Source organism: Hemitrygon akajei, chromosome 7 (assembly GCF_048418815.1).
Source record: "Hemitrygon akajei chromosome 7, sHemAka1.3, whole genome shotgun sequence".
NCBI lineage: Eukaryota > Metazoa > Chordata > Chondrichthyes > Myliobatiformes > Dasyatidae > Hemitrygon > Hemitrygon akajei.
Window position 1 is genome coordinate 146,595,679 of NC_133130.1, and position 12,617 is coordinate 146,608,295.

The 12,617-nt window shown below is 42.9% G+C and overlaps 1 protein-coding gene across 5 annotated transcripts in view; it reads right to left on the reverse strand.

Moving 5' to 3' along the window:
- LOC140731027 (alpha-(1,3)-fucosyltransferase 7) overlaps positions 1-12,617 on the reverse strand; it is a 64,685-nt gene that overhangs the window by 32,396 nt on the left and 19,672 nt on the right. The window contains exon 1 of one of the 5 annotated variants that reach the window (XM_073052211.1): positions 3,794-3,905. The exons of the other annotated variants lie outside the window; for them this stretch is intronic. The gene's annotated coding sequence lies outside the window, so the exon portion shown is untranslated. Of the gene's footprint in view, positions 1-3,793; positions 3,906-12,617 lie in introns of those variants that run through there. 5 annotated transcript variants of the gene reach the window in all.

Sequence of the window (12,617 nt, forward strand, 5' to 3'; positions counted from 1 at the left end):
TAAAATCAAAAATAATCCCACACCCTATTCTGTTCACCTGCTGAATCAGGACTTTCAGTGTCAGAGACTATAGACTGAGCTGTTGTTGGGGTGAAGAAGGTCAAATGGAATCAAGACAGGAACAGGATAGATAAATATAGCATAGAAACAGGTTGTTTAGCCTACAAAAACAGCACTGATTATCAAACACTCATTTACACTAACCCAAATTCAAGGTTATTGTCAAAGGCATAGATACAAAGGAATAATTGGCATGAAAATGGGCCATAAAAAATCAACACTAATCCCATTATATTTCATTTTCCCATCACATTCTCCTCCACATTTGCACAATTTCTGTGATTATTCAGGTAGAATCAACCATTATTGCCTACAGATTACATTCCTGGCAGTGCAGAACAAACATGGTTTGAATGACTTCTTTCTTTTTCTATGCCACCAAAGGCACAGTATTTGCAAAAGAAAAAAAACTGAGCAATTTCACCCCCAGAACAACTTCCTCTTTCACTACGACTTCGCTGTTTGAAGGCTGCTTCTCTACCAGCCTTTAAACCTCACTCAGTCTGCCGCTACCTAGAAATTAGCCACAGTCCCTCTCCTCTCACCCAGCCAAGGGGTGCATGACTTCCAACAAGATAGGCCTATCAATACACTGGGCCCAGAGTATCTGCAGTGTATTCTTAATCTATGGATATCTTTACTGTGGAGAAATACAAGTTACAAGTTGTGAAGTATGAAATGGATAAACTCAGAAACCTACACCTAGCATTTCCATCTGGAGATTGAAGTACATTTCTGTTTTTAAGCATTATATAGTTAAATATTGATTTCTCAAAAATTGAGCAGTTATGGCTTGTTTTGTATAATTTGATAAACTGGACCAGACATTTGTTGCAACCCTCCTTTGAAAGCTTCGTGGGGAAATGGGACAGTGTTGTGCTGGGTGGAGGGACCACAAGCCAACGTGGTTCTCCCGCAGTGCTGACTTTGGAGTTAGTCGCGGAGCCACAGAGAGGCGCAGTGCAGAAGCAAGCTGCTTTGGCCCAGTGAGCCCATATTGATTGTCAAGCCCCGTGTTACGAGATGCTTCCAATCACGCCACCTTCTGGGATTTAGAAGCTCTAACTCCCCAGAATACAGATAGCTGGCGTGGCCCCTTTAAGAGTTTAAGACGGTTCTGCTAACTGTTTTGGGTGCCAAGTATCAAGTATTAAAGGAACACCCGAACTACTAGTGATATCATCTAGCGTTTGTTTTGTGCTCAGATCCAGTTTGCTACCGTGTCTTGAACCTTGCTTCGGATACCCCAGCTTTTGGGTCCAAACTATCCTTGTCAAGGACTCCTGTCACACCTCAATGAGCACTCATCCCATTTTGTTCTCTTCGTAGTGCCATCGACAACTCCCTCCCTCCGCCCACGATTCTATCACTCACCCACACATTGTGAGCAATCAGCAGCACTCAATTAATTTAGCACAAGTAACCTAACGTTAACAACCTAAACATGCGGTGGGTGGTGTGGTAACATAGTGGTCAGTACAATGCTTTGCAGTACCTGCAACCTGGGTTCAATTTCCACCGCTGCCTGTAAGGAGTTTGTACGTTCTCCCCGTGACCACCTGGCTTTCCTCCAAGTGCTCTTGTTTCCTCCCACAGTCCAAAGACATACTGGTTTGGGAGGTTAATTGGTCATTGTAGATAGTCCCCTGATTAGGTTAAGATTAAATCTGGGGATTGCTGGTTGGCCTGGCTCGAAGGGCTGGAAGGGCCTGTAGCTCAATAAATAAATAAACTGCACTAAACTTTGTTATAAGCACGATTAAACTGACAACCTACCAAGCAGCGTGCATTTAGGATGCTGAAGGAAACTGCCGCACTCGGGGGAGATCCAAGTAGTGACAGAGAGGACTTGCTATGTCCTCAGTACTCAAGGTCAGGATTGAACCCGGATCACTGGAGCTGGGAGGAAGCAGCCTGTCTGGCTGCTCCACTGTGTGGCCCTTTCAAGGCAAATAAAACATGCTCTTTTGTCCCCTTTGCCAGTAATTCTCTCCAAATCTTGATCAGTCTCCCCACAAAATCATGCATTTCCGACATTGCACATTCATTGCCCTGTCTTCCAATTGCTCTATACTTTTACTACCACTAACCCCTGACAGCAATATAGCCAGGGCATTTCCCTTTCCCCACCGCACACATACTAGATGGACCAGTGACCGATTTACTGAATCCAGCCCCAGCTAAAGAGAACTGGGTGGAACACGAGGCAACAAACCGAACATCGATGTGGTCTTTGTCCCACTGCATCTATGCTCTTTCAGCACTTTTCGGCCTAAGTACAGTCCATGTTGAGGAAGAGTGGAGGATTATCATGGGCAGATGGATATAATCTCAAGAACATCCATTGACATTTAATCTCCAATTTCTGCCCATAACCAACTATATAATCGGTGAGACCCAGCATAGACTGGGGGACCGCTTTGGCCAGCGCCTTCGCTCTGTCTACAACAAGGAGGATTTTCTGGTGTCCAACCATTTTATTTCCACTTCCTATTCCCATTCTGACACACTGGTCTAAGGCCTCCTCTATTGCCATGATGAGTCTCCTCTTAGGCTGGAGGAATAACACCTTCAAATTCCATCTGGGTAGCCTCCAACCTGACAGCACGAATGTCAATTTCTCCAACTTCGGTAATTTCTCCTCCCTCTCCCTACTCTCATTTTTCATTTCCCCTTCTGGCTCCCCTCTTAACCCTTCTCCTCTCCTCACCTACCCATCACCTCCATCTGGTGCCCCTCCTCCTTCCTTTTCTCTGATGGTCCACTCTCCTCTCCTATCACAACCCTTCTGGTTTAGCCACTTACCTTTTCTAACTACCCATTTCATCCTCCGCACCCCACCTATCTACCTACCCCCTCACCTGGTTTCATCTATCACCTTCCAGCTTGTACTCCTTAACCTTCCCTCACTTTGTTAGTCTGGCCTCTTCATCCTTCCTTTCCAGTCCTGGTGAGGGGTTTCAGCCCAAAATGTCAACTCTTTAATCCTCTCCATAGATGCTACCTGACCTGCGGAGGTCCTCCAGCATTGTGTGTGTGTGTTACTCTGAATTTCTAGCATCTGCAGAATCTTTAGTGTCCATAACCAAGACTTGCCCGTCCTGCATTTTCAATTTACCGTCGTTGTTCCTGCCATCAAGATATATTTTGAAAATAGTTGTTTCTGAGATTTGTATTTCCTTTTCTAACATACACCGAAATTTCAACTAGGAAATTTGACAAGCATAATTTACTTATACATTCTGGCTGTTAAATACAAAAAAAATTTCATTCTGCATTATAACTGCTATACATTTGTTTTCTACCTCTATAGCAGTCAGCCCTGCTTTAATCCTTCATATCTTTTTGAACTAGCATGATCGGGGTTTACCAAGTATCTTTAGTCCCACTCCAGTCTTTTTGCTTCTAACCACAATTGTAAATTAGAGTTGTTTCAGCTGCCCTCCAACAGCTGATATTCACAAGAGGGGAAACACCCCTGGTCTGCAATGAATTCTTAGACGTCACTTCATCTTTACATAAAGTACAATACAAACTCCCGGACTTAATGCACAGTTCAACACATTCAGACCTTAATCACTGCCCCCATGTTTCTCAGAAAACCGGTGCTGGTAATGATTCCATTGTTGCCATTTATGTGGCACACATAAATAAGCATGGTGTCACATGATGTGTGCGATCATTGAATGCGCTTCGAAGAATTTGAAATAAACCTTGTCGACATAATGCCCACCTTAGTGTCTATGAGTTCCTTCATGCTTGCATCAACAATTAGGCAGAGGTAGTAAAGCCATATAGAAAGCATCCTTTGCTGAAGGCAGTAACTCTCAACTAAACAGCACTATCTCTTTACAAGGAGATATCAAGATTTATACCATGTGATACAATCTACTTCTTGTTTGTATGATACATGTATGTATCACTTCTTTGCTTCCCTTTTAGAAAGGAAATGAACCAATTCAAGTTACTTATGAAGTTACACAATCATTTAACTAACAAACAGCCATAAATTTAGCCAATTATGAATTTTCTCCATCCCTGCACTCTGATCTCTACACTTGGCATCCCTGAAACATTGACATGCAAGTATCATTCGTTTCGGTGGATCACTTCTGCCAGCGAGGTCTTGTATGCATCTGCTCTCACAATCTCTACTACAATTTTGAGGCGCAGCTGATTCTGCAGATACTGCAATCTTGAGCAACGTCACTGGAGGAACTCAGCAGGTCAGGCAGCATTTACGGAAGGAAATAAACCATCGGCATTTCAGGAATCAAAGGGTCTCGACCTGAAACATTGACTTTACTTTCATCCATGACTGAGAAAATGCACTTGGTACACTTGTGACTCTATAGTTGTGCGCCCTAATTAATACTCTTCACTCTTACTGCAAGCCGGCATCTCAGGATATCAATTACCATCATTTCCAAAGGAACTCTCTTCAGTTCCCTCACTGCATCTTCTCCATCAAATTGCTTTTCAACCTCCTCCCATATTCGACTTTCACTCCCTGGCTTTCTCAGCCCAAGTTCCACCACTCCTGTCACATGGCCTATTGTTACGTGCCATGGTAGTGTAGTGGAGAGCGCGATGCCATTACAGTTTGCGGTGTCCTGGAGCTGGGAGTCCAATTCCAGTGCTGTTCGGTAAAGAGTCTCTGTATATCCTCCTTGTGGAATGCATGGGTTTTCTCCAGGGTCTCTGGTTTCCTCCTATAGTCCAAAAGACTTACTGGGTAGGTTAGTTGGTCATTGTAAATTGTCCTGTGATTCGGGTTTGTTGGGCCGGCCTGCCTCGAAGGGCTGGGAGGGCCTACTCTGTGCTGTATCGCAAAATTAATAAAAATAAATACACCTCAGTCACCAGAGCTGTCCGTGTTTGCTGCACTCTCACCTCAGGCTGTGCTTTGTTCGTTTATTCCATTGTTCCAGAGCGTGCAGCTGCACAGCCAGTAGAGCTGCTGCCTCTTGCACAAGAGACCTGGGTTCAGTCCTGACCTTGAGTGTTGTCTGTGTGACTAAAACAAAAACTTCACCCAATCTTAAGTGTTTCTTCCCCAGGCAGTTCATCCGATCAACCACTCTAGTTAGCCACCCCGCCCACCTCTGTTATCTCACTGACTGCACTGTACCCAAAGCTCTTTAAACCATTTTTATAATGCTGTTTACATTGTAAGTACACACTGATATTTATGTATTTATGCACATTTTATTCCTTCTCTATACTTTAACTTCTAACTTACTTTTTACATAATTCTTTATTTTTTATAGTTGTTGAACGTTGTTGATTTTGTTGCAAGTCATGCCAATGCACCACAACAAGTCCCTAATACATATAATGTATATAGTGAGAAAGCTGATGCTTGATCCTTCTCCCGAAGACTGAGAGGGTTCCTCCACATCTCCACAACGTGCTAGTTGGTCATATTTAGCTGTAAATTGTCCCTGGTCTGTAGGTGAGTGGTAGAATCTGTGCAGAGTTGATGAGAATGTGGGGAGAGTGAAGAAAAGATTGATGCAGAGTTAGTGTAAGTGGATGGTTGATGGCCAGCATGGACTTGATGGGCTGAAAGGACTATTTTGATGCTGTATGGCTCTGAGGTTCCAGCAGTTTCATGAAAACCATTGAACTGCTGCTCATTTCTGTAACACTGCCTGCTATGTTGGGCTTCATTGGAGCAGTGCATGAAGCCAAAGACAAAGAGATCAGAGTGAGAGCAGGATGGAGAGTTAAAGTGATAGGTAACTAGAAGCTGAGTGTTAGTCCTGCAAGCTGGAAAGTGGTGCCCTGCGGACCATTGTGGCCTAATCTGTGTTCGTTTTTTCCACCATAGAGAAGAAGCACATCATGAGCTAAATGGAGTAGTCTAATTTGGAAGAAGTGCAGGTGAAATATTTGAGACCTGGAAAAAGAGAATGGAAGAGGTTATATAGGAAGATACCATTAGAGGTTGGAGTGGGTATTGATGGAGGTAGAAAGGTAAACCAGCTTGTCCTCAAGATTGATGAAAAGAAGAACAAGAAAAGATGGATCAGGTGGTAGTATTATGTGTTAGATAACCAAAATTCTAAATCCATTGAATATGGAAGATTATGGGGTGGAAGATGAAGACAACATTTCCCTTGTTCTGGGCAGGGAGAGTGAGTTTATGAACAGAATGGTCCAGAAAGGGAAGAGAAGCTACTATGAGTATGGTAGGGAGGAAGACAGAAAAATAGAAAAACCTCGTTTAGAAGGTGGTGTTTGGAAGAATCAAAGTAGGAGAACGGAATGAGCACTTTAACAAGATTCAAGGAAGTGAAGTCAACACGGCTGTGGCAGTCTGTGGGTTTCTATAGGTTACGGTCAAAACCTCAACTATTGAGAAAGAGAGAGAGAGCGGGAAGTTGATAAAGGGAAGGGAAACAAGTGGGAAATGTGCAAGTGGGAAAAGGGTGATGGCACTTTCTAGTCTGCACTAGACAGGACATGACAGACACCATCACTATTGTTCTGGAAGAAGTGGTGAAGAAGGGAACAATACTGAGGAGGACTGAAACAAGAACACTTTCACAGACCCTTCAAAGGCACTCATCTCCCCCGCCTTCCCCACTACCAATCTCAAATGAATCTCAAGGTAGTACATAGTGCATATATAGCATCTACTTAGTTTACTTTGAACATTGATTCATAAACCTTCCCTTTTGTTCCCCTTTAGTGCGAGTTAGAATTTGTATGATCTCACATTTCAGTTCTGGTAAGGGGCCAACCATCTAATTTCTGACTGCTCCTCTCTTGACGGGTGATGCCCCTCCTGCCGAGTCATTTCAGCATTTTTTGGTTTCATTCCAGAGCTCCAGTATCTACAACGTTTGCTGTAATAAGTGCCAAGACTGCACTTTTGTACAGAACTTCAAGAATCTGCTTTATTTTGCACTTCAGTTAAAGATCACAGCCAAAGGATGTTTTGATGTTTCATTTAAAGCAATGATAGCTATCTGTTTATATCTGATATCCATCATTTATAAGTCATAAATCCCACCCATTGGCATAGATTTCAAAGAGTGGGAGGGCTTGGGGTTACTGGTTTCCAGGAGACCAGGGGTGGATTACAGTGTTGTAGATTTTGAAAGATATCTGAGAGAGATTTTTCCATTGGCTTTGAAGTGTTTGACTATTTCCTGAAAGATGAATACTTATATTTCCTTTCACCCCCTGCAGATAGATAGTAAAATCATGTTCTTTTGCACAGAAAAATTACACATATAAGTAGCTTTCTGTCTCCTGTCAGTTTGTTTTACGGGCTCGAATAGCTACACTTCACTATTTACACACAGCAAGAAATGAGTACGTTAGTGCACTCCTAAACAAGAGAAAACCTGCAGATGCTGGAAATCCAAGCACACACACACAAAATGCTGGAGGAACTCAGCAGGCCTAACCAAGGTCCTGATGAAGGGTCTAGGCCCGAAACATTGACTGTACTCTTTTACATAGATGCTACCTGGCCTGTTGAGTTCTGCCAGCAATTTGTTAGTGCACTCCTTCCCCCTTTTATCCAGAACCAGTTTAACAATTGCAGGTTTTACCAAAGTCTTGATCAAATCTACAAGTTTTATTCAAAAACCTTCTCAATCAGGGATAACTTTTTGCCCAGGAGAGCCCTTCTACACGATTCTACCATAGGTTCCTTCACCTCAGCCAGACTCACCTCAATGTACAGTACTTTCGCATCCAAAGAGTACTTTGGACCATGCATGGCTAATCGATACTGCATTGGAAATTCAGCTTTAAGGTATGGACTTGGACCTGTAGCTTTCTGGTTCGGAATAAAGAGTTGCCAAGGTGCCTCAGCTTACAGAATAGCTACAGTCTTCTTCACGCTAACAAGTTGCAGACACAAATAATCTTCAGCTGCTTCATCATGTAACTGCTCTCCACAATTGTTCACAGCTCCCTAGTGTGGAGCCTCCACCTTAAAGCTGGCCACAATAATATCATTTCACCGCTTCCCTCCGTTGACACTCAAGTTTCCCCCAAGCTGCACCCTCTGTCATTAACATATCACAGCCAAGAATGAAGTCCCATGGACTTGACTCTTTTGAAAATAACATGCAGAACTCTTCCACTGATGCCCTAACTTCCTGCCTCCGATAGGCAGACTTCGATACAAATAACTCATTCTACAAACCTTCTGCAGTGGAAAGATAATCTGTTACAAACACATCAAAGTTTTCAATCTACAGATTTTTCTAGGCTATGGAGCAAAACTTCAGAGACTTTTTTGTCAAATTACTAAAATTCTGATGAGACCATAAAGCTGACAATGGCATGTTACGAGCATACTTCTGTATAAATATTACTGACTTTTAAATAAACTTAGCTTTGTTAGCAGAGATATTTTTAAAGTCAGTATTTGAAGTCATGTTACTCTCATTTGGTGCATTAGAGATTCACAATTTTCAATTATTTTTGCAAAAAGCACCTTTTATTGTTTATTAATAACACTGCAGTAATCTTAAATAAATGTGAACCTAACTCTCAAATCTGCTCTGTAGCATTAGCCTTATTTCAAATGATAGCACCTTTGCCTTTTTGAGAACGTGTAAAAGTTCATCTTTCTCTAAGTCAGGGGCTCCCAAACTCTTTTTATGCCTTGCAGCCCTACCAGTAACTGAGGTGTCTGTGGCCCCCCGGGTTGGGAACCCCTGCTCTACCTAGAACACACAAACCCAAATGTACTCTCCCCATTGCACGGAGTATCTGCTGCCTTTTGGAGGAACGATGAGCCTGAGATAGCAGTCCATGTAAATAAGGTAATTAAGAAGGGATAAGAGGATTTTATTTTACTCGGCATATTTGGGCAAAGATGTCAATAGAAGCATATAATATGCTCACAATTTGTACACCCTTAATCATTATCCTACAAATAAGAGTGCTCAAGATTAGAGATAGTTTGTCATCATTCCTCAGTACACAATAATAAAGGAAAACAATATGATTTTTACTCCCGATCCGATGCAGCATTAAAACAACACACAATTAGCATAAAAAATGCAATGAATATCAGAATAAAAGCGATCTTATAAAACACAAGATTGAGTGTGGCATATACACATTAGGTTAGCTTATATACATAGACAGATTGTACATGCATAAAGTGTTGCTAGGTGCAGGAGTACCTGTACATAAGGTGACCCTGAAAATACTGATAAAGTACAAGGGGACTCATAGCAAGAGGAACTCTTCTCGGTAGCAGCAGGACAGATGAAAACACAGTAAGACAGTGACTGTCTGTGTAGGCATGAGGTGTGGAGTGCAGCGTAAAGTGGCAGTGCACGGGGCGATGACGGGCACCGGGGAGCTATGAAAAGGAGTGGCTGCTGTGGGTTTAGTGGTGACAGGTGGTGAAGGGATGGGTTAATGGGTGGAGGTGTTGATCAGTCAGACAATTTCAAGAAATAAACATTTTTTTTCGAGTCTAGTGATCCTGGCTGGTGCCAATGATGCATTGGGTAGTTTTTAACAATCCATTGTAGGGCCCCCCTGTTTGTCACAGTGCTTTTTCCGTACCACACAGTGATGCAGCATGTTAAGATGCTCTCGCCTGTGCCTCTGTAGAAGGTCGTAAGTATTAATGTGCATAGTCCAGCCTCCTCAGAAAGTAGAGTTGTTGGCGAGTTTTCTTGACTGCGCAGATTGAGAGACGTGTGAGATGTGCACTAGGGGGAGTCTGTGCCGCCAATATGAAGAGGGGTGTGAGAGGGGTGTGAGTATTCCTGAAGTCGATAACCATCTCCTTTGTCTTATTAATAAAGAAATTATCAACAAGATGAGACAACAGTTGAACCTAGTACCAGGTGTTGAGCTCTTCCACCACCTCTTTGTAGACCATCTTATCAATGTTGGCGATGAGCCCCATCACTGTCGTGTCATCAGCGAACTTGACAATGAGATTGCTTGGGTGTTTGGCCATGCAGACATTTGTGAGCAGAAAGTACAGCAGCGGGCTTAGCACGCGGCCCTGGGGGCACCTGTGTTGAGAATGATGGAGAGAAGCCATTGTGCATCCTGAGTTTTGAGGTCTGTTGGTTAGGAAGCCCAACACCCAGTGGCACGGTGATTTATTTAGACTGAGGAGCAGGAGTTTGTTCACCAAGGTCTGTGGGACAACAATGCTGGATCCAGATCCAAAATCCAGAAACAGCATTCTGACATGCGTCCTTGTTTTCGAGGTGTGTCAGGACCAGAGGCATAACAGATGCTATGCTGAGTGTCCAGTGTGGCAGAGCTTTAGATGTGTGCCATTGTCAGCTGTTCAAAGCACTTCAAGATGATAGCATTTGGGCAAGTGCAGAGGCCAGTTCCATATTACCTTAAAACATTGAAGGTAATTCCTATTGAGTCTCTGCCAGCTGTCTGATCAATACCAGTTCTCCACAAATTCCTCACCAGTTACTTCCGTAACTCCACATTCCCATTAACTCTTTGCAGATTCTACCTTTCATCTACATGCTAGGGGAAACTTACAGTGGCCAGTTAATCTAATTACTCTAACATTTTTAGGTTGTTGGGACAAAAATGGAGCACCTGAGAGAACCCCACATGGCACCTCCGAGGGAATTTGCAAACAGCTCCAGAGCTCAGGATTGACGTTCAGTCAGTGGAGTTGTGGGATGGCAGCTGAAATGGCCCTGCCACTGTGCCACTGCTGCATCACAGACCCAATTTAAGGTGATTTGAACAGGGCTGGGTGATTTAGACATGAGGAGAGGCTGAGTAGGGCTGTTTTCTGTAGAACAATGAAGATTGAGAGTGACCTATTTCCCTTGACAGAAAGGCTAATAGATTGTGGATATAGATCAATGACAAAATAATCAGAAAGGAGTTAAAGAAAATTTACGCTTCTTTTTACTTAGCATGGAGCATTGCACTGAATGGCTTCCTTCAGAGCCAAGATCATAAAAAGAAACTATTGAATAGAAAAGGTGAAACTGAATTTTCTCCTGGAATTCAATTATGGAGCCATTTTCTTACAGCACATCCATGCTGACTAAAATTCCCACTGAAGCTAGACCCAATTGCCAGCATTTGATCAATATCCCTCCCAGTCTTTCCTATCTATATACCCATCCAATGGATGGGTTAATCTATTTGTCTTAACCACTGGCAGTTCATTCCACACACAAAACATCCTCTGGGTGAAAAGGCTGTCCCTCAGGTATCTATTAACTCTCTCCCCCTCTCACCTTAAACCTATGCCCATTTCTTTTTGATTCCCCAACCCCAGGAAATGGTCTATGCACATTCATCCTATCCATGCCCCTCAGTTTGTGACGAGAGGCCTGGGTGAGGATGGTAAGGGCCCAAGTACAGGAGTATCCAAGACTAGAATCAAGACACAATTTTGATTCTGAGATGAGAACGGGCTTCTTTACTAGATGCTAGGCGAGAACCTAATGACACTAGATAAGAGTCCAAATGAGACAGAAATATGAAACGTAATCGCAGACTGAAATAAAGTTGAGCTGACGACTGAGCTTTGAAACTGAGTTTAGATGCTCTTTGAATATCCTAACCTTGGTGCCAAAACATGGCCACCAATTAGTGGACAGGCTTGAATCTTTAAAGAGCCTGTGCCAGTTATCCATTCTCTGGAGAATTGGCATGGTCAGGTGTGTACCGTAAAATATTATTTAATACACATCAGAATCAGGTTTATTATCACTGACATATGTCATGAAATTTATTCTTATTTGGCAGCAGTTCTGAGGAAGGCATAAAATGTTGCTATAAGTTCCAATAATAATAAAAATAAATAGATAATGCAGAATAAGAATATTGAGGTAAAATGTTCATGTGGTCATGGACTGTTCAGAAGTCTGATGGTGGAGAGGAAGAAGCTGTTTTTCAAACATTGAATGCGGGTCTTCAGGCTCCTTTACCTTCTCTCTGAAGGTAGGAATGAGAAGAGGGCATGCCCTGGATGGTGACAGTCCTTAATGATGGATGTTGCCTGCCTGATGGATCGCCTTTTGAAGATGTCTTTGATAGTGGAGAGGATTGCGCCCATAATGAGCTGGCCAAGTCTACAAACTTCTGCAACCTCTTTCAATCCTGCTCATTGGTGCCTTTGAACTACAGGGTGATGCAACTAGTCAGGATGCTCTCTATGGTGCATCTGTACTAATTTGCTAAAGTCTTTGGTGACAATTAAATCTCCTAAAACTCCTAATGAAGAATAGGCACTGCAATGCCTTCTTTGTGATTGCATCAATATGATAGATCCTCTGAGATGCTGACATGGAGGAACTTGAAACTGCTCACCATTTGTACTGCAGAACCCTCAATGAGGACTGGCGTGTGTTCTCCTAACTTCACCTTCCTGAAGTCCACTATCAATTCCTTGGTCTTGTTGATGTTAAGAACGAGGTTGTTGTTGAAACACCGCTCATCTCACTCCTGTATGCCTCCTTGTCACCATCTGAGATTCTGCCAATGACTGTTGTGTCACTGGTGAATTTATAGATGGTGTTTGAACTGCACCTAGCCATCCAGTCTTGAGCATAGAGTGAGCA